General features: G+C 37.2%; 1 pseudogene; it reads right to left on the reverse strand.

Annotated features, from left to right (window-relative positions):
• Window positions 1–2034: 2034 nt before the first annotated feature.
• Window positions 2035–3069, reverse strand: LOC136164208 (sentrin-specific protease 8-like; annotated as a pseudogene).
• Window positions 3070–23720: the final 20651 nt, after the last annotated feature.

Genomic DNA, 23720 nt, shown 5'->3' on the forward strand with positions numbered 1-23720 from the left:
ATTATTGACTCAATGTTGACATATTGGTATTATTGACCAAGTGGACATATTTTGAACAAACTCCAGGAGACACTGGAGGACAGGAGAGCCTGGCATGCTACAGTCCACGAGGTCACAGTCAGACACGCTTAGCGACTGAGAACAAGAGCGGATTTACAATGTTGTGTTAGGTTTAGGCTCACAGCAACGTGATTCCGTTACACATACATCTTTATTCTTTTTTTCTGGTCATTTTCCCTGGAATTTGTACACTTTTGCAACTTCCTATGAATCTGTAATGATTTCAGAGGTTTTTTTTTTTTTTTTGGTATATGAAAATTTATTACTATTATGCTTTCATCATCAAAATTTATGATCTTGGTCTTTCCTTCTTGCCTTTGTATAAAGCCAAAAGAGAGACATTGGCTACCTTGACAACCTTAAAGCAGACTCCAGGAATGTCAGAGATCTTTAAAACAATGAAGAAATGAAACTGACCATTGCAATGTAGTCATATCCATCTCTTAGTAAATGTTTGAAGCAAAATGAATCCCAAAGTTGATCTCATCTCAGAGTTGTGAAATTCAACAATAGATTAAATTTTCATAATGAAATTCATCTCTTGAACACATACTTTATGAGGTACTTGAACTGTGTTACTGAATTTAATCCCCATACCAATGATCAGATATGGTTGCCAACACTTTCAGATTATAGACAAGTGTATATGAACCTCAGAGAAGTGAAATGACTTATCCAGGATTACAGGTTTACCTTGAACCAAAGATAATGGACAAAGGAATCTTCTTTGACAAATCATTGCTACTCCAAAAATCAACAGAACAGAACCAAGGATAATGTAGGAAGACTGAGACATATGCAGATTTTTAGAATCCCAGAGTCTTAGTTACTATAGAGATAATTTTTTTTTTTCCTTCCTCTCCCCAGAGTAGAGATGATGGAGAAAATAACATTTATAGAAGTTTGTTGATCACCCAGATATTTCTGATGCAGTTGGGCTTAAGTGAAAATAGTTTGGCCTGGCACTAGAATATTGCATTTATTCATAAAAAAGTCCAACTACCTGTAAGTTACCTTTGTATTTATTACTTGAAAGGTCCTCATAAGCTTCCTGTTGGAGAAGGAAATAGCAACACACTCCAGTATTCTTCCCTGAAGAATTCCATGGTCAGAGGAGCCTCGTGGGCTACAGTCCATGGAATAGCAAAGTGTCGGATACAACTGAGTGACTAACACACAAGCTTCCTGAATTCAACTATATATTTTTTTTAAAAGAAGGAATAGCATTTATTTTAACTCTTGGTTCCACATTTCAAAAATTACATTGTCTGCATTTTTTAACTAAGTTAACAAGTTTAGAAATGTCACTTTTTCCTCCTTTACAAAAATAAACCAACTTTAGTTAAGTGTCAGATGCAAAACAAGAGGTCCACCACAGACATTTATTTCAACAAAGTTATTTAAGATTCCCCCTTTCTTAAAGTGCTCCAGGAATCAGATGGGTGACTATAGGCTAACACCATCTTCATCAAGTATTGGCAAAGGTTAGCTGGGAAAGCCTTTGCTTGTTGAATGGTAGAGGTATCACACAGCTGAGTAAATGATAATACTTTGATCTTGAGTTAGGTTAGGTCTTGAGAGCTCCTTCTAGCCAGTTGGTCTCTTGAAATATGTGGGCTATGCAGTAAATGTTTGGTTGCTCTATGATTTTCTTCTCGTTTCTAGATTTCACATATTCTTAATTTGTTTTACAGATCATTTTTATTTCTCCTTTGAAATAAACCAATGTGGATAAGAGAGCCTGAAAGGGAATTAATCAGTTTTGGTGATTAATATTACTCTGAAGTTAGGGTTAAAGTAAAGCTTTTCATTAGGACAACACAGAGAACAATATTCTCTCAGGGTTAAGTAAGTGTTCTAAACTTTCATCTCCCAGGCATCATCCCTCAGGCACTGAGGCTGCAGCCACCCAATGCATGGGGACAGGAAGAAAGAAAAGACTTCAAAAGTCAAATATATTTCAACAGCAAAATTTTAGCAAATCTGGCAATAAGATATTTCCATAGGAGTGAGTAGCTGCAGCAGTGATTCTGGCTGTTGTCTAAAGAAGTTCTTTTTTTTTTGTTTTTGTTTTTGTTTTTTTTTTTTTTTAATTTTATTTTATTAGTTGGAGGCTAATTACTTCACAACATTTCAGTGGGTTTTGTCATACATTGACATGAATCAGCCATAGAGTTACACGTATTCCCCATCCCGATCCCCCCTCCCACCTCCCTCTCCACCCGACTCCTCTGGGTCCTCCCAGTGCACCAGGCCCGAGCACTTGACTCATGCACCCCACCTGGGCTGGTGATCTGTTTCACCATAGATAACATACATGCTGTTCTTTCGAAACATCCCACCCTCACCTTCTCCCACAGAGTTCAATTTAGAAAGATGGTAACGATAACCCTATATGTAAAACAGAAAAAGAGACACAGATGTACAGAACAGACTTTTGAACTCTAAAGAAGTTCTGACACAAGGCCTCAGTGTTACATATCATGTACATCCCACAGTCATAGCTATTTGTTGAGCAGGGGCTTTCTCTGCCACAAAGGCCAGTTTGTTTCCTTTTCTGCCTAAGAAAGCTTCTAGTTTCTCTGCTACCTGCTTTACATGGAATGAGTTACTACTACCATGAGAATCATAATGAAAAAAAGGCATTTTTATCTTGCAGATAAACCAAAAAGCTTCAGTGGGTTTCCCAGATGCATGTGTGGAATTAACATTGATGGCTACAAATATAACCCTCTTGTTTGGGAGTTCCAATGGCTCAAGGAACATGGCGATCTCTGCTGAGTTGCCAGAGCACTTGATGAACTGAGTAACTTCGGGGCTGATGAAGCAGACATGGTCAGTGCAGTCATGAAACTGACTGTTGGCCAAGTACTCAAAGGCAAACCCAATATCAAGGTCATTGAGCCAGCTTGGAGAATCCAGTATTGAGACATCTAACTGCCGCAATGCACTGTCCATGTAACTTAAGACTACTGGATCCATCTTGTACTGACCAGGGGTGTTCAGAAATTCCAGAAATTTATTTGGAACTCACCACCCCTTCCAGCCTCCAAGCAGCCCTGTACTGGCTGGAAAAGTAACTAGATTTTTTACCAGAAATTCTATAATATTCAGACCATTGATAGAAACAGTTTTCATGGTGAGTATTCTCACTTGATCTTCATTATATTTTTCACATAGCTTTGCCCAGTTGAAGACAAGCTTTTGCAGGTTAAGCATTGCATTCTGTCTTTATTTCTATCCTGAATTAAGGTAAAAAGCATGCCTAATGCATAGCAGGGGAGCTTAATGATATGGAACATAAATAGTGAGGAAGCGTCCTCCCCCACCAAGGACATAAGACTTTAACATTGCTTTCAGTCAAAACTCTAATGGAGAATTAAAATTGCAACCTGTTAAAACATCTTTGAAAATGCATACAAATGTATTGCCAAACATATTTGAAATTAAAGGAACTGTGTGTTTAATTTTGTCCTTTGAAAATAAAGAAGAAAAAAAGATGAGAGGAAAAAGGGAAATTTTTTAAAGTTGTGGAGAAAAAAACAAAAACAAAACTCTCTTTTACTCAAGCTCACTCTGTCTTGATTTTCTAGAATAAATAAGACCAAAATAAAGAAAAAAGAACCTACTTAAATATTTACCTTTTGAATTTATTAGTTCTAAAATAGACTGTTATATTGGTTAAACAAAAAGTTGTTTCAGGTATCTCTTCATGGAAAATAGGTGGGGAAATAATGGAAACAGTGAGAGACTTTACTTTTGGGGGATCCAAAACCACTGCAGATGGTGACTGCAGCCATGAAATTAAAAGACATTTGATCCTTGAAAGAAAAGCTATGACTAACCTAGACAGCATATTTAAAAGCAGAGACATTACTTTGTCAACAAAGGCCCATCTAGTCAAAGCTATGGTGTTTCCAGTAGTCAGGTGTGGATGTGAGCATTGGACTATAAAGAAAGCTGAGCACCGGAGAATTGATGCTTTTGGACTGTGGTGTTGGAGAAGAATCTTGAGAGTCCCTTGGACTGCAAGGAGATCCAACCAGTCCATCCTAAAGGGGATCAAACCTGGGTGTTCATTGGAAGGACTGATGCTGAAGCTGAAACTCCAATAATTTGGCCACCTGATGAGGAGAACTGACTCATTTGAAAAGACTCTGATGCTGGAAAAGATTGAGGGCAGGAGGAGAAGGGGACGACGGAGGATGAGATGGTTGGATAGCATCACTGACTGTATGGACATGACTTTGAGCAAGCTCTGGCAGCTGGTTATGGACATAGAAGCCTGGCGTGCTGTAGTCCATGGAATCACAAAGAGTCGGACACGACTGAGCGACTGAACTATGGAAAACTCTGAACGAAACTTTTGGCCAATTCAATACTTACCTAGTTTAAGAATAATGCAAATTTATTAATGTTAGTTAATAAATTAATTATACAAATATTATTATTATGGGGCTTACCAGGTGGTGCTAGTGGTAAAGAATCTGCCTGCCAATGCAGGAGACCTAAGGGGTGTGTGTTCAATCCCTGGGTCAGGAAGATCCATTCCCTGGAAGAGAAAATGGCAACCCACCCCAGTATTCTTGCCTGGAAAACCCCATGAGCAGAGGAGCCTGGCAGGCTACAGTTGGTGGGGTCACAAAGGGTCTTACACAACTGAGCACACACACCATTATTAGGGGAAGCCAAGGACATGTTGGCATTTAGTCTATTGGTTTTTGAATTTGACATGATGGAATTTAAAACAACTTGCCTTAAATTGTCTTTTTTCTCTGAGATAGAATATTCAACCTCTGTTAAGAAAAGGACAGTGCAGCAATCGCCCTTATAACAAAGGCAAAGAGATCTTAATGGGATGGAGTCAATTCAACCACTAGAAAAGAGACTTGAAGTATCTGTTAAGATGAAGGCATGAGAGAAACTGGGAACCAAAACAAGGGTTAGAAGGATACCTACAGGCCTAGTACCTACTCAACTGGCAGCATACACCTCAGCAGATTTCTTTAAGATATAAAAAATGTGAGGATGCTCTTGAAAAGGACCAATGGATGAGGTTTAAATAAAAAAAATACATTGTAAAGAGTCAATCATTTTTGACTTTCAAAACATTAGTAACTTCATGTGGTTCAACCTATAGTATAAGACAGAAAATGAAACAGATTTAAGAGTGCAATCCTTTTTCTTAAAGGGTGGTTGGTACATATACAAAACTGTTTCATCATTCCTTATAAGCTGCAGGGCATGGGCATTTCAAAAAGAAGTATCTAAACTCATATACTGAATCAGCACGCTCTGCTTTCTGGGATCAGCAGCAAGGTTTGATCCTCCAAAAAATTATTCTTCATGCAGTATGCATATCGTGCATGAAATATGAAGTCTCTGAACTTCCTTGTGGGAGATCATTGTACCATTCACTAGTTCTCATTAAAATCTCTCTCGTCCTGATTCCCATCTTAAATTTTCCTTTCACTAATTTCTTCTATTATGTCCAGTCATGCCCAATTTTATGTGAATATATGTGCACTGGTCTTGAAAAATAATCCCACCAGTTTTATTTTAGAAGAATATTTGATTATCACACTTGAAAAGCAGAAGCTTGGTACTCATATTTAAGTGACAGATTCATCTTAAGGTTTAACACCTATTTATCATTAAAAACATTTTTTCTAATATGCTCAAATTTGATTGTTAATTAAAATTTCATTGCATATATCTTGGGAACCTGCAATTCAAGAAGCCTGATGAAATGCAAATGATTTGATGTACATGTGAAAATAGAATAAGAGGTCAGACATAATTTATAATAATCACTGTTAATTATTGGGATTGTTCAATGAGTTATGAGAAAACAGGGGCCATTTTTTTACACATATTAGAATAATAGCAATGTTGATAAGCACAGAAATAGGTTTTTATTGCTCCCATCTCTCAAAAATAACCATCTTTGAAATTATTTTTCATTATAGGTTATTGCAAGATATTGACTATAGTTCTCTATGAAAGTGAAAGTCACTCAGCCATGTCTGATTCTTTGAGACACCATGGACTATATAGTCCATGGGGATTCTCCAGGCCAGAATACTGGAGTCTGTAGCCTTTCCCTTCTCCAGGGGATCTTCCCAGCCCAGGGATCGAACCCAGGTCTCTTGTATTGCAGGTGGATTCTTCAGCAGCTGAGCCACAAGGGACGCCCTGTGCTATAAAGTAATCCTTTGTTGCTTGTCGCATATCTATGCTTTTTAACTAGAAATGAAGCATTCTATTTATACTAAGTCAAGCAAGTGGAATGAAAATGTCATAAACTTTTTAGTTGGCCAAAAATTCATGTTTTCTAAAATATATATTACACATATTATTTACATAAAGCTTGAGAAAGAACATTAAAAAAAGGAGATGGAAAAGTCAGAAAACATAAACTAAATGAAATAATTTCAAAGGTAATATATGTGTATATGTGTAACTGAATCACCTTATTGTGCACCTGAAGTGTTGTAAGTCAACTATATTTCAGTAAAATATATATATTAAGAAAAAAAAAAAAAGCTGTCTTTTTATCTCACTCTTCCTAGTTGCCACTCCATTCCTCTCTTCATCTTTCAGCAAAGTGTCTTCAAGTACATGCCCATACCTACTACCTCCAATTCTACTCCCGTGTTCTCTCTTGAAACCCCTCAGTCAGGCAGTCATCTCTAGCAGTTCAGGGAAACTGTTTCTGTCGAGACGCACATGGCCTCCACATTGCTAAATTCAGTGCTTATGCTCATTAGCAGTATTTGACACGATCCATCTTTCTCTAACCCCAGAAACACTTTCTTCATTTAATTTCCAAGACACATTAATGGACTGCTCCCCCTCACCCTTCTGACAAAATTTAGCTACATTTTTTTCAGTTTCATTCTTTATCTCTCTGATCATTAAAGGTTAGAATTCAAGACACAGGATTCAATTCATTTCTCTTCCCACTCTCCTTTCTACACTCACCACTGAACCACTGATGATTTTATGACTTTAAACACAAGATAAATGCTCATATTTTGCAGATGTATCTCTCCAATCCAGGCCTCTGCCTTGATGTCCAGACTCTTCTATGATATATCGAAAACTGAGTTCATGTTATATCAGTTCAGTTCAGTTCAGTCACTCAGTTGTGTCCAACTCTTTGTAACTCCATGAATCACAACACTCCAGGCCTCTCTGTCCATCACCAACTCCCGGAGTTTACTCAAACCCATGTCCATCGAGTCAGTGATGCCATCCAGCCATCTCATCTGTCGTCCCCTTTTCCTCCTGCCTCCAATCCCTCACAGCATCAGGGTCTTTTCCAATGAGTCACCTCTTCGCATCAAGTGGCCAAAATACTGGAGTTTCAGCTTCAGCATCAGTCCTTCCAATAAACACTCAGGACTGATCTCCTTTAGGATGGACTGGTTGGATCTCCTTGAGGTCCAAGGGACTCTCAAGAGTCTTCTCCAACATCACAGTTCAAAAGCATCCATTCTTCAGTGCTCAGCTTTCTTTATAGTCCAATTCTCACATCCATATATGACCACTGGAAAAAATATAGCCTTGACTAGATGGACTTTTGTTGACAGAGTAATGTCTATGCTTTTTAATATGCTGTCTAGGTTGGTCATAACTTTCCTTCCAAAGACTAAGTGTCTTTTAATTTTGTGGCTGCAGTCACCATCTGTGGTGATTTTGGAGCCCCCAAATATAAAGTCAGCCACTGTTTCCACTGTTTCCTCATCTATTTCCCATGAAGTCATGGGACCGAATGCCATGATCTTAGTTTTCTGAATGCTGAGCTTTAAGCCAACTTTTTCACTCTCCTCTTTCACTTTCATTAAGAGGCTCTTTAGTTCTCCTTCACTTTCTGCCATAAGGGTGGTGTCATCTGCATATCTGAGGTTATTGACATTTCTCCTGGCAATCTTGATTCCAGCTTATGCTTCTTCCAGCCCAGCGTTTCTCATGATGTACTCTGCATATAAGTTAAGTAAGCAGGGTGATAATATACAGCCTTGACCCACCCTTTTCCTATTTGGAACCAGTCTGTTGTTTCATGTCCAGTTCTAACTGTTGCTTCCTGACCTGCACACAGGTTTCTCAAGAGGCAGGTGAGGTGGTCTGCTATTCCCATCTCTTTCAGAATTTTCCACAGTTTGTTGTGATGCATACATCAAAGGCTTTGGCACAGTCAATAAAGCAGAAATAGATGCATTTTTGGAGCTCTCTTGCTTTTTCGATGATCCGGCGGATGTTGGCAATTTGATCTCTGGTTTCTCTGCCTTTTCTAAAACCAGCTAGAACATCTGGAAGTTCACCGTTTATGTGTTACTGAAACCTGGCTTGTAGAATTTTGAGCACTACTTTACATCCTCAGATGTGTCCTTCTCAGTATTTTCAGCCAACCTTCTACAGTCATCCTTTGGTATCTGCAAAGGGTTGGTTTCAGGACACCCATGGATAACAAAATCCATAAATCCTCGAGTTCCTTACATAAAATGTCATAGTACAGTGGGCCCTCTGCAACTCACTGAGGAAGCACCCACCAGAGAACCAGCTGTGATTAATTTTGATTCCAATTCCTGTCACATTCCACTTCTAAGTGTAACAGAGAAGTGCAAACCTGACTGGTGTTGGATCTATTCCTTGAGTCCCAGTCTTTGTGCTGTTTCCTGTGCTTAGCCGAGCTGGCTCTGCACCTTTTGCAAAAGAACATTGTCTATAACCTGAAGTATACAAGATAGCCCATTCTCAATGCTCTGACTTTTAAATGTATAACACTTTCATTGGTATACACATAAAAAGTTGTAGAACATAGAATAATATTTGTCTCCTTAGAGGTTTCTAGAAACACTGTAACCATATCTTCCTGGGCAACTGCAGGAAAAACAGGATTCTGGCTCCAAGATGTTTGCAACAACTAGCCACACCCCCCTCCTTTTAGTATAAAAGAAGCCTGGATTCTAACCTGGATAAAATGGGTGTTTTGGAAACGTGTTCACCATTTTATTAGTCTTCTGTCTTTCTGAAGGAAATCACTACTCATTGCCCCAAGACCTGGTCTCTCAATTTATTAGTCTGTCTTGTGGTAAGCAGTATAAGCTTGGACTTTATAACACAAACTGTTAGCAAATTCTATAAGTTTACCTTAAAAAAATTGTATAGAATGTGATGACTTATCATCAATTCCACTGCTCTCTCTGTGCTCCAAACCACCGTTATCTGTACCTGGTTTGTTGTAAACAACTGCTTGCTCTTGTCTGACCTTTCCACTTGTGCTTCTTAATCTATTTTCAACACAACAACCAGATCTAGGTTGTTAAAATATAAATTAGCTTATTTTGCTTCTTTATTCAAAATCTTCAGGTATTCTTCCTTCTTCATGGAATGAAAGCTAACATTCTAGCCCAGACCGTCAAGGCCTTAGAAGGCTTCTTTCCCCGCTTTTGTATCTCTCTGGCTTGCTCTCCTTAGCCTGGCACTGACATTTTTGCCTCCTCCTCCATGAGAGTAGATTTTCCTACTGTTTTAACTGTCACAGGACACAGCATGATATTTAGCGCATCATAGAAGCTCAAGAATATTGATTGAATTGATTAAACAAATAATTTATTATTGTCATTATAAAAGAGTATCTAAACCATAAGTCTATATTTACCATGATACCAAAATAAATATTGAACAATGGGAAGCGTATTAATCAGCTGTTCAGTTAACTAGCTTAACATACTTTTTAATTAGCAAAAGAAATTGATGCAGTCATTTTTTGAGTAGAAAACCTTCATACATTTTTTTAGCATGTTTTAGGAAATGCATTTATGCACCATTTGACATTAATAAATTGAGTGCTGTTACCTCTTCATTTATAATCACTATTCACATAAACACTAAGGAATTGGGTATAGCTATTTATTGAATTACAACCTCTGTTGACATAAAATACTACACAAGAAATTAGTCTAAGAAAACACAGAGAGTAGTTGGAATATCTGCTAATTTTTGAAATTTAGATAACTTTCTTAGACTTCCAAGTTAAACTGAAATTTCATAATACTTTAATATTTTACCTTCAATATACCCTGTATTTTTATTGAAAATGTATATAATTCAGGTTTTTTTTTTTTTTTCTTTAAGAACTCTCTAATTATTTAGATTATTTTTTTCCTTTGGCCTACAATATATGCTTGGTCAGTTTCCACAGTAACTAAGTTGCAATTTTTTTCTTCTAGATGATGCCAGTTACTATGAAATTTATTTTCTATGGAAAATTATATTGGAGAGAGAATGTTTTGGCTGTGAAGTTGGGACTCATAGGTTCAAAGTTATGACAAAATAACTTGAATGTGAGCCTAACCTTTAACTTTGATATCAATCAAGTAATAGATTGAGACTTCCCTAAGTTGGAAATCAACTTGAAAGCATTTTACCATGAATCTGATCGAAACATTAAGGGAAAGTATTTTATTTTCAAGTTATTATTGAAAGTTAATATTATGTCATGAGAAGTGGTAGTTAATAATTATAAGAGAACTCTGACAATAGAAATTGTATGAATAGGAGAGCAAATGGCATTTGTTATATCTGGTGTGTTTAACCTGAGAGTATATAATATTTATTGCTTTTTAGTGGTGAGCACATTAATAAGCCCTTCTCTTCAGTTGCATGCCTCATTGAGACATCAAGATTTTATAAAAACTTGCATCACATGTTTATAAAAAATTTCCACCGACAAATTGTATATGAAATATTTATTTACAATATTTATAGTATTTACAGATATATATATAGACATTTACAGTATTTATAGATAGGATTACATTAATTAACAATCCTTATTTAGCTAGTCTGCTCATTCAAATTTTCCTGAAAATGCTATTTAGATCAGCTCATTCAGACTTATCTAAATGTCCTCATGCTTGGAGAGGATTAGACATGAGTTTGACCCGTTATGAAAGCATGAATTGGGTAGTACATACTGCACAAACAGCATTTTTAAAACAGTATAACTTTTATATCATAAAGCGTTAGTAGCGGAGTGCTAATACATGTATGCATATATAGAATACATTATAAAATAATTTATTTAAATAGAATCACATTTTTATCTCTTTGTTATTCTATGTTTTAAAACTACTCATTTGAATTTTTCCACAATGAGAGAAGTTTAGAGACATATGATTTAAAGTCTAGGCCACATGATATTTATAAAATTAACTTCAGGGATTTGTGAGAGGCACTTCAAAGAGTCAATTGGACAAAAGCTGAAACTGAGAAGCGGTTACCATATGATGAAGCAACAAGCATGTTGTGAATAATAAGACGTGGTAGGTAGAGAGTGCAAAGAGAGATTTTCCATTGGAGTTCCAAATTTAAAGCCACAATAATGGATGTAAATGACAGCCATATTTTGGGAATTCAGCTACATCTTACGTAGGTAACTGTACTATTTAGGGTAAATGATTTCTCCGTAACACTTATTTGCCTAAAGAACACTGGGAGTCTTACAATGGATCACATCTTAAATACAAGTAGCCACGTTAAAGTAAAACTTACATTTTCTACAGTGAAATTTTAAAATTACAGACTGTTGATTTAAAATCAGGAATTATTTTCATTTGCTATAATTCCCAAATCTGTTTTTCTTTATGTTATCAATTTTTATGAAATTAAGATATAATATTTAGTTTTAAAATAACTTGGAATTTATATCAGTAGGTTTCCCTTTATTTCTATCTCAGAAATTTCTAAGTTGCTACTCTTTTGTTATATAATGTGTTCTTTACTCTGTGACAAGGACATTTTTTCCAACTCATTTGTGCAAGCCTAGAATCCAGCTACCAAATTGCTGAGAGTTATCATTATGGAGTCTGAACAACTGCTTTGATCCACCATATCTTAACAATTTCGTTACACTTGTAGAAGTCAAAAAAGTTCTTAATAAGCACTGATTATGAATATGCATTAAACAACTGGGAGGGAAAAATTTAGCCTATTGCTCTTTTGATCTTCACGTGATTTTCAAATTTTATATAAAACAGAACCCCATGTATTTAACCAGTATTAGTTGCATTAGTTTTACCTATTGGAAGAGTTTGAATAACACAGAGAAACATAGTTTTTGTAAAAACAATTCTAGGTTTATTGACTATAGCAAGTTTTCCAAATGTTCTGCAGTTAAAGAGCCAATTCTTGTTTAAATGGAGACTTCTTTTCTTCTGTATACCAGTAGAATTCTTTTGACCAAGACAGAGACAAAATTAATAAAGATACATTGGTTTTAAATGCTTCAGAGCACTAGGATTCAGAGGACTCCACAAAGAGAAACATAGACGATATTCTTTTGGCTTGTCCTATAATCAATATTCTTGCCAAGTAATAGGACTCATGTCTAAATGGACCTGTCTTCTTTGATTTGGCTTTGCAGGCAGCCTCCAGTACAGCCTCAGCTGTTCACATTTGGGTATGGAATCATATGGCTGACATTTTGAGTCGTCATCAACCATTCTGTTGTTAAACATGAAAAACAGACCTCTTCTAAGTGTTGTTAATTAATGCTCTCTGACGGTGTCTTATCACAGGCTGCTGCTGCTGCTAAGTCAGGTCAGCAGTGGCCGACTCTGTGCAACCCCATAGACGGCAGCCCACCAGGCTCCCGTCCCTGGGGTTCTCCAGGCAAGAACACTGGAGTGGGCTGCCATCTCCTTCTCCAGTGCATGAAAGTGAAAAATGAAAGGGAAGTCGCTCAGTCGTGTCCGACTCTTCACGACCCCATGGACCGGAGCCCACCAGGCTCCTCCGCCCATGGGATTCTCCAGGCAAGCGTACTGGAGTGGGCTGCCATTGCCTTCTCCTCATCACAGACTAATATTGGGTATTTGGAGGGTTTTTCCCTTTAAAATCTTGTGTCACTGCTGTTATAATGTCTGATTCCACTTCTTAACGTCTCTTTATTAAGTGCATGCTGGTTCTGATGGCAAGTGGAGTTTTCAATGTTTCTGTAAGTGTCTTCATTGCATCTTACATTAATTTGCTAAATGAATTCATTCCTGAACCCAGGAAGAAGCAATATTGCGTTCTTTCTAGGATGTAGCAATATTTTGTCTCAGATGGTAAAGAACCTGCCTGCAATGCAGAAGACCCATTTTGATCCCTGGGTCCAGACGATCCCCTGGAGAAGGGAATGGTTACCCACTCCAGTATTCTTGCCTGGGAAATTCCATGGACAGAGGATGCTGGCAGGCCATAGCCCATGGGGTCACAAAAAGTCAGACATGACTGAGTGACTGACACTTTCCCTTTTTCCCAAATCTTTAATGCTTCCAAATATTTAAAGACATGCAATTTCACTTTTAATAACCTAACAAAAAAAGGGCATTAGAGTAGAAATAAAGCCACATATATTCTGTCAGCTATTCATGTCACCTCAATTGTAAATCACAGTGATTAAAAAATATAATAAAAATGCGAAGGTGCCACCACTCTGGCACAGATTTTTAAACCATATGGCTCTAGATATGTAGCCTGGATCTGCCTTTTACAAAGTCTGTGAGTAGAGCAACCTACATATCTGTCAATTTCATTTAACTTACTTTTATGATCCATGTTTTTACAAGTACTCAAACCTTAGGCATCGTCTCCCCCAGGAAACATCTCTAGTCTCTTGCCAGTCTAAGCCTGGTGATTTTTATAAAGGTACTCTTTTGTGGCAGCCTGTTAGTTTGTGTTGCAAGTTTCTGTTTGCTTAGGTGCTTCTGCAACAAGATCAACGTCTACGTAAACTAGAGGCTGAGCCGCTTCTCTTTATCTCAGCTTCTAACACTTGTTTAAGCTCTGTTGTTTTGCTTGCCACAGTAATTAAGTCAGTGTGAGATTTATGCAAAAATAAACAAAAAGATTTAAAACTAGAACCCATAAATAAGTCAATGCATATTGCAATAATTTAGTTTTCATTGTGACATTTCAAATCAGTGGGGAAAAGATAAGGTATTCAATTGAAAATATTTAAACAACTGGTTATTTGAACAAAAAAGTAGAGTCAGATACTTATTTTATACATTCTCCTATCTTTCTGTCTCTCTTACATATGTACATATGTATAAATACACACACACATATTTAATCAAGGCATATCAAATATATTTTTTAAAAACCCTTAAATATTTAATGAAAATATAATATTTTCAACATTGGGAAAAATTAGGCCTCTAAAATAAAACATAAAATATTAAAGAAAAATGCATAGATTTATCAAGGTTAAAATGTCAAACTTATGGTTAACAAAAAATAAAATGCTGTAACAGTTTAAAAAAAGATAAAAGAAAAGAATGACAAAAACAACTTCAGCTATTCTCTATAGAGTATATAAAAATGCCTTAAGATATATAAGAAAATAATAAACAAAACCCCAGCCAACTTTTATAAAGACAATTTACAGAGGAAATTCATATAGTTAATAACTCATGAATAGATGCTAAGTGTCAATAGTGACCCTATAAAGTGCATTTTAAAACACATTATAACGTGTTTTTACCCATAAGGCTGAGAATTATTTAGAAATATAATCAAATATTGAAGTAACTCCAGGGAACATATTGATGATAGTTTAATCTATATAGCAGTTTTGTAGGGCAATTTGGCACAGTTAGCTAACATTTAATATGTACGTGCTGTAGTGTATATGGAAATTGAAATATAAAGTAGTAGGCATGAAACACATAATGTTATAAGCCAATGGTACCATGATAAATTTAAAACTTTTTAATAAACAATAAAATGTGAGTATACATGGCTCAGTAATTTTGATCATGCATTAATATATACCTAAAGGAACTCTCCCATGTTAAAACTGGAAAGCAACTAAAGAGATGTATATTGTAGCATTGTTTATAATAGCACAGCAACAGAAAACAACCTACGGTGTGCGCGCTGTGTGCTAAGTCTCCCCAGTCATGACTGACTCTGCGGCGCTGTGGACCGCAGCCCACCAGGCTCCTCTGTCCATGGGATTCTCCAGGGAAGAGTACTGCAGTGGGTTGCCATGCCCTCCTCCAGGGGATCGTCAAGACCCAGGGTTCAGACCAGAGTCTCTTAGGGATCTACTATATATCACAGGAAATTTACTCAATATTCTCTAACAACTTACATGGAAAAAGAATATGAAAAAGAATTGATACATGTATATTTATAACTAAATCACTTTACATAGGAAGCTAACACAATTTTGTAAATCAACTGTACTCCAATATAAAAGAAAAATTAAAGAGAAACATAAGATAAACAGTTATGATTCCAGATGGCACAATATTATCCAATAGGCTAAAAGAATAAAAGTTACATTTTTGTTAACCAACAGATATCTAAGGTTTCTATGTTATAGCAGCTAGCATTATCATAATCAATATATAATTGGCAATGTAAGTGGGATTCTTCTATTTAAATAGTCTCATCTATGTAATTCAGTGCTGGAGTGGCAAGGAAACCAGTGTTAGAGGTTGGAAAGAAGGAGTCTCACGTTACTGAGTTCTGGAAGACTTGGCTTCTGCCAGCAAGTCTGAAAAAGCAAACACACCTACCAAGCTTATGAACCCAGCAGAAGAGTTTGGAAAATAGACTTTTAGTTGAATATTTGGTATGAACTGGCTTCATTTAGTAAGGTATTAGAAAATAAGAGATGAACTTTAAAAAACTGTCTGGTTCAAAAGTAGACATGAAAGAAAAAAAAAAAGAGGGTTGATAAATGTGGGGTCAAAACTGGTTGGAAAAGTCAACTACTTCTAGATATAAAACAGAAAAAAAAAAACTTTTAAAATGCCTCTGAGAAACAAAGTCTCTATGAAAGACATATCCATTTGGCAAAGAATAATCTTCTTATAAATCACCAAGGCTAGATGGGCTCCAGACAGACTTTGCTATATCAGGGTACAGACACCCAAGACTGGGAGACATTATATATACATATGTATATAAATATTAGCTATAGGCAGGTAGATAGTTCTGTATCTATCTATCCAGAGAGAGAGAAACCAAGGAAGGAAGAAAGAGTAGAAGGCCTGGGAAATAATTTGGATATGACTAAAGACACATGACTTGATTAAGAAAATAAGTGAGTAGCTCATTATTAAGTGGAAGAAAGTATATTCCCAGTCAAACCATGAGCTGGGGTCTAAGAAGAAGAAGAAACCTTTACACAGACATGAAGTGAAGTGAAGTGAAGTCACTCAGCCATGTCTGCCTCTTTGTGACCCCATGGACTGTAGCCTACCAGGCTCTTCCACCCATGGGATTTTCCAGGCAAGAATACTGGAGTGGGTTGCCATCAAAAACTAGGTATGCACAATAAAGGCGCATTCCTCAACATCCACTTTAGATGTGCCCATCTTTATAAACAGATGAGGAAAACTCTCATAATACAGGGCCAAGAGTAGTAGAAAATAATACACAGAAAACAAATATCCCAGAAAACATAACTGAGGCCTAAGCAAAGACCTTCTACAGTGTCAGATCAGAGAGCTCTCCCAATAATTACACTGGAGAATTTCAACATCTTCAAGGACGAGTAATAGCTTTATGCCTTCTGTTTCTCTGTTTTACAATAAATGTGGTTTGATACTGTGGGTCCTCAGTCTAGCTTCACTACTGTACTTAAGAGCTTTTCCATGGGGGAGGGAATAAATAGTCTTTTGTTTCTGGTTACCAGACCTTGAGAAAAATACATAGTTTAGTGTTGCTTGTTTTTACACTTCATTTCTAAAAAGGTATTGTATTGCAGATAATTTTCTGGTACTTTCATTTTTTCACACAAAATGATTTTATAATTCATCTATATTGTTGCATGTCATTGTATTTTATTCAGTTCAATTGTTGCAACATTAACATAATCTATTCTGTGAATATACCACAAAACTTTATTCAATATTGCTTATATGTGGAATCTGGTACAGATGAGCATATTTACAAAATAATATTAGAATCACTTATTGCAATAGTATAATATAGACTTTATTGCAAAATTCAAGCTTAAATTGAAGAAAGCAAGGAAAACCACCAGATTATTCAGGTATGACCTAAAGCAAATAACTCATGATTGTACAGTGGAGGTGATGGAGAGATTAAAGGGATTGAACCTGGTGGTCAGAGTGCCTGAAGAACTAGGGGTGGGTGTGTGTAACATTGTACAGAAGGTGGTGACCAAAACCATCCCAAAGAAAAAAAAATGCGAGAAAGCAAAATGGTTGCCTGAGGAGGCCTTACACATAGCTGAGAAAAGAAGAGATGCAAAAGGCAAGGGAGAAAGGGAAAGACATACCCAACTGAATGCAGAGTTCCAGAAAATAGCAAGGAGAAATGAGAAAGCCTTCTTAAGTGAACAGTGGAAAGAAATAGAGGAAAACAATACAATGGGAAAGACGAGATCTCTTCAGGAAAACTGGAGATACCAACAGAATATTCCATGCAAAGATGGGCACAATAAAGGACAGAAATAGCAAAGAAGGACCTAGTAGAAGCAAAAGAGATTAACAAGAGATGGCAAGGCCCTCCTCCAGGGGATCTTCCCAACCCAGGGGATAAAACTCAACTCTGTCATGTCACATGCATTGCAGGCAGATCCTTTACCACTGAGCCACCAGGGAAGCAAGAATACACAGAGGAACGGTACAAAAAGAAAGGTCTTAATGACCTGGATAGAACAATGGAGTGGTCGCTAACCTAGAGTCAGACATCCTGAGGTCAGAAGTAATGGGCCTTAGAAAGCATCATGACGAACAAGGATAGTGCAGGTTGATAGCTTACAGTGAACAGTGTCAGATTCGTCCAACTAATAAAATAAAATTTAAAAAAAAATAAAATAAAATAAAAACAAAAAAACAAACAAACAAAGAAGATTTAGTTTTGGGGCCAGGGACAAGGCTTGATCACTCAAGAGATTTTGAGTAGCAGAGTTTTATTAAAGTATAAAAAGGACAGAGAAAGCTTCTGCTATAGACATCAGAAGGGGGATGGAGAGTGTCCCCCTCACTAGTCTTATCAAGGCCTTATATACTTTTACCAGACCCACTCCCACAACATATATCTTAAATTAATAAGATTAGAACTAATAATAGAAAGATCTGACCAGACTCACTGCCACAATATACACCTTAGGATAACAAGATTAGTTAGCAGACTCTTGTTAAGGAGAAACATGTCCTTGACCAAGATACATTGTTATATCGACTAAGACAAAGCAATGTAGGGGAAAAAAAGTTTGTCCTTTTCTCCTCCTTGCGAACTCCAGATTCCTATCTCCTCCTTGAGAGCTCCTCTCCTCCTCAGGGACCCTGGCCTTCATATCAACCTGCATAGGAATTGACTCTCTCAAGGTATGGAATTCCAGCTGAAAACATTTCAAATCCTAAAAGATGATGCCATTAAAGTGATGCACTCAATATGTCAGCAAATTTGGAAAATGTAGCAGCGGCCACAGGATTGGAAAAAATCAGTTTTCATTCCAAAGAAAGACAATGGCAAAGAATGTTCAAACTACCATACAATTGTGCTCATTTTACATGCTAGCAATGTAATGCCTAAAATCCATCACCCTAGGTTTCAGCAGTATCTGAAGTGAAAACTTACAAATGTACAAGTTGGGTTTAGAAATGGCAGAGGAACCAAAGATCAAATTGCCAACATCCATTGGATCATAGAAATTGGATCAAAATGAATTTTAAAAAGCCATCTACTTCTGCTTCATAGACTACACAAAGCATTTAATGGTGTGCATCACCAGAGTGCTTCCCATGTGGCACTCAGGATAAAGAAACTGCATGTCAGTGCAGGAGACAAAAGAGGCCTGGGTTTGATCGCCTGTCAGGAAGATCCCTGAAGAAGGGACTGGCTGCAACAAACTGTGGAAATTCTTCAAGATATGAGAATAGCAGACCACCTTAACTGCCTCCTGAGAAACCTGTATGCAGGACAAGCAACATTTACAACCAGACATGGAACAATGAACTGTTTCAAAATTGGGAAAGGAGTAAGCTACCCTGCTTATTTAACTTCTATGCGGAGACCATCATGTGAAATGCCATGGTGGATGAAGCACAAGCTGGAATCAAGATTGCTGGACAAGATAGCAACAACCTAAGATATGCAGATGATACCACTCTAATGGCGGAAGATGAAAAGGAACTAAAGATGAAGGTAAAAGAGGAGAGTGAAAAAGCTGACTTAAAAATTCAACATTCAGCAAACTAAAATCATGGCATATGGTCCCATCATTTCATGGGAAATAGATGGGGAAACAGTGGAGACAGTGACAGGCTTTATCTACTTTGGTCCCAAAATCACTGCAGATGGTGACTGCAGCCATGAAATTAAAAGACACTTGCTCCTTGGAGCAAAAGCTATGACAAATCTAGATAATGTAGTAAGAAACAGAGACGTTATTTTGCCAAGAAAGGTCCATATACTCAAAGCCCTGGTTTGTCCAGTAGTCTCATATGGATGTGAGAGTTGGATCATAAAGAAGGCGGAGTGTTGAAGAACTGAGGTTTTCAAATTGTGCTGCTAGAGAAGACTCTTAAGAGTTCCCTGGACAGTAAGGAGATCAAATCAGTCAATTCTAAAAGAAAGCAACCGTGAATATTCACTGGAAGGGTTGATGCTGAAGCTCCAGTACTTTGGTCACCCAATACAAAGGACTGACTCATTGGAAAAGACCCCGATGCTGGGGAAGACTGCCAGAAAGAGAAGGGAGCAGCAAAGATGGAGATGGCTGGATGGCATCGCCCACTCAGTGGGCATGAGTTTGAGCGAACTCTGGGAGATGGTGAAGATCAGGGAAGCCTGGTGCGCTGCAGTCCATGGGGTGCGAAGAGCCGGACACGGCTCAGAAACTGAGCAAAAAGCGCAGTAAAGTCACGGGATGGAAAACCACCTTAGGGCCGCCAGGTGGGCGAGCGGCGAGAGGGTGAACTGGGAGGCTGGGACTGACATGAACGCCGCTGTATCTAAAACAGAGCTAGCAAGAGCCCACTCTATAGAGCGGGGAACTCCACTTGACCCTGTAATTAACTGAATGGGAAAAGAATGCAAAAAAGAGTGGATAGACAGATAGAGATATTGATAGATAGATAGATAACTAATTCACTTTGCTGTACATCTGAAACCAATACAACATTGTAAATCGACTACACTACGATTAAAAAATTAAAAATTAAAAAAAATAATGAAAAATCTTATTACCTTATCAGGTTCATCTTATCATGGGCAATTGGGTCATGTTTACTTTTGGTTTTATAATTATTCTTGCAGATACTTCCCAGTAAAGTTTGGCAAGTCTTGGGTGTATGATTAAGAATGGTACTGCTAGATCTAAGGGTGTGTAGATATTCAACTTCATGAAATAGCATCAAAGTCCCCAATGAGAATATACCTGATAGCAATTATTAAAGAGTCTATCAAGATTCACTTTCTTTCCAACAGTTGGGATTTTGAGACTGCTTAATTTTTGCCAGTTTTAAATTTATCAAAAAACACCCCCAGATTACTATGGTTTTAATTTTTCACACCAAATTACTAGTGAGATTTAATATATTGCCATATATTTACTAAATAATTATATTTTCTCTTCTATGAAAGTGTTAGTTGCTCAGTCATATACAACTCTTTGCGACGCCATGGATTATAGCCCACCAGGCTCCTCTCTCCATGGGATTTTCCAGGCAAGAATACTGGAGTGGGTTGCCATTCCCTTCTTGAGGGGATCTTCCCAAACCAGGGATAGAACCTAGGTCTCGTCTGTTAGAGGCAGATTCTTTACCTGCTGCACTACCAGGGAAGCCCAGTACAATGTTCTCATCTATATAATATTCATTCTGTTCTGAGTTGTTTCATATTATTGATTTTGTAGTTTGTTATACATTCATAATGTTACTTATTGGTTATCTGGGTTCTAAATTTATTCTGGAGATCTATAGCTTATCATTCCACTGAGAAGTTGGCAATTATATTTTAGAATATTCAAATTTATGAACATTTTTATAGCTAACCTTTTTTATATTTTACTTAGGAAACTGTTCTCTAGCCAGAAGTTAGAAAGAGATTAATTTACATTTCTGCTTATGAAATCAACCTTCTTAAACCATTAGGGGTTGATGTTTGTGTAACATGTTTATTATTACTATTTTTGTGCATAATGTTACATTTATTGAAATCTGCCTCAGCTCCTTTGTTGGATATATTCTGTAAATCTGCAAGCAAATGTATACAGAAACTGGCCACATTATGGATGGTGGGGTAGTGTACAGAATAAAATGAGCAGACAATGTAGGAAGTAGATCACTTCCTTCTGCCAATGACTGGCCACAGACAATAAAAGACTGCTGAACAACAAGTGTACAGGAACAGCTGTGGGACACAGACTGAGGTCCTAGGAGCTTATCTGCTGGACATAGTGCTACAGAGATCAATTAACCCAACTTTGTGATTGCTTCCCTGCAACCTGAGGTGGGTCAGCAATAAACATTTCATAAAATCATCGACTTATAAACAGAGAGGTCTAAAGTTCTCAGCTATATAAGTATAGGTGATGGTAAGAAACACAGAGGAAAATTTTAAAGTATAGAATTCAGGACTCTAATATTGGGGCTTGCTAATTAAATAAATTTTTCTTTGGACCAAGAAATAATTCCAAAATATTATACAGGCAATTTTAAACAAACTTGGGAAGTGTGAGCAAGTTAACGCTTTTCAGTTTGCAAGCAAGAAAGCTTTGGGTAAGACTGCTGAAGTTGAAACTCCAATACTTTGGCCACCTGATGCAAAGAGTTGACTCATTTGAAAAGACCTTGATGCTGGGAGGGATTGGGGGCAGGAAGAGAAGGGGACAACAGAGGATGAGATTGTTGGATGGCATCACTGACTCGATGGACATGAGTTTGAGTAAACTCCAGGAGTTGGTGATGGACAGGGAGTCCTGGTGTGCTGTGATTCATGGGGTCGCAAAGAGTCGGACACGACTGAGTGACTGAACTGAACTGAACTGCACTACTTTCAGCAGTGGAATATATAGAAGGTTCAAGACTCTAGGCTCAGTGATACAACAGACATGAGATTTCATATTTAACTATAGGTGATATAAACATAAATATATATGCATTTATAGAGAGAACCTGCATTTGTGAGACATACATGCACCCTTATACCTTGATTTTCACTCTAGAGAAGGAAGCAGTAGAAATAAAATTCACTTGAAAACCTAAAATAAGGAGGGTTTCCAGTTTCCAATTCTGCATGTAAGGACCTTGGAAATTGCCAAACCACCCTAACAGCAAGTAAAAAGCCGAAGACATTAGATCAAATGGACTTATTATAGGTAGATAGAGAGCATTCCATCCAAAGCAGCAAAATGCACATTTTTCTCAAGTACACATGAAATTATTCAGAACAGAGCACATGCTCAGCCAAAAATCAAATTTCAATGTTAAAAATTTAAATCATATTAGGCATCTTTTCCAACCAAAATGAAACATGAAATCAATTACAAGAAGAAAACTAGAAAGTCACAAATATGTGACAATTAAACAACATACTATTGAGTAGCAATGGGTCAATGAAGAAATTAAAAACTGAAAATAGACCAGTGCTGTTATTGAAAAGTTTTACACCTCTTCTTAGGGCTCATTTCTTTCCAAGAGTTATACAAAATTATGGATCAGCAAAAGTGAAAGAGGAAAGTGAAAAAGTTGGCTTAAAACTCAGCATTCAGAAAACTAAGATCTTGGCATCTGGTTCCATCACTTCATGGCAAATAGATGGGGAAAATATGAAAACAGTAAGAGACTTTATTTGGGGGGACTTGAAAATCACTGCAGATGGTGACTGCAGCCATGAAATTATAAGATGCTTGCTCCTTGGAAGGAAAGTTATGACCAACCTAGATGGCATATTAAAAAGCAGACCTCTTGAGATCATTCCAGATCTCTCCTTGATCATCAAGGTCACTATGGAATGAAAATTTAACAGCTTTGAAAGGTGTTCAGTTTCCTCTGTTTCCCTGGTCACACTGCTTAGTGCACGTCACTTTTAACCTCTCAGGGGACATTCAATGAATCCTGTGTCAGAAATTAATTTGGAAACACATAGAGATCTGTAACCATGCTCTATTTCCCTCCCATGCTTAAAGGTTGAAGCAGCCTTTCCTTCTTAACTCTTGAAGTACAAAGCATTGATGAGATTTACTCAAATATTAGATCATTACTAACTCCATGCTTTAAGGATAACTATTCTCAGTATATGCAGAGTACCTCATGAGAAACACTGGGCTGGAAGAAGCACAAGCTGGAATCAAGATTGTTGGGAGAAATATCAATAACCTCAGATATGCAGATGACAACACCCTTATGGCACAAAGCGAAGAGTAACTCAAAAGCCTCTTGATGAAAGTGAAAGAGGAGAGTGAAAAAGTTGGCTTAAAGTTCAACATTCAGAAAACTAAGATCATGGCATCTGGTCCCATCACTTCATGGGAAATAGATGGAGAAACAGTGGAAACAGTGTCAGACTTTATTTTTGGGGGCTCCAAAATCACTGCAGATGGTAATTGCAGCCATGAAATTAAAAGACGCTTACTCCTTGGAAGGAAAGTTATGACCAACCTAGATAGCATATTA

The sequence above is a fragment of the Muntiacus reevesi genome, chromosome 3 (assembly GCF_963930625.1).
Source record: "Muntiacus reevesi chromosome 3, mMunRee1.1, whole genome shotgun sequence".
In the NCBI taxonomy this organism is placed as follows: Eukaryota; Metazoa; Chordata; class Mammalia; order Artiodactyla; family Cervidae; genus Muntiacus; species Muntiacus reevesi.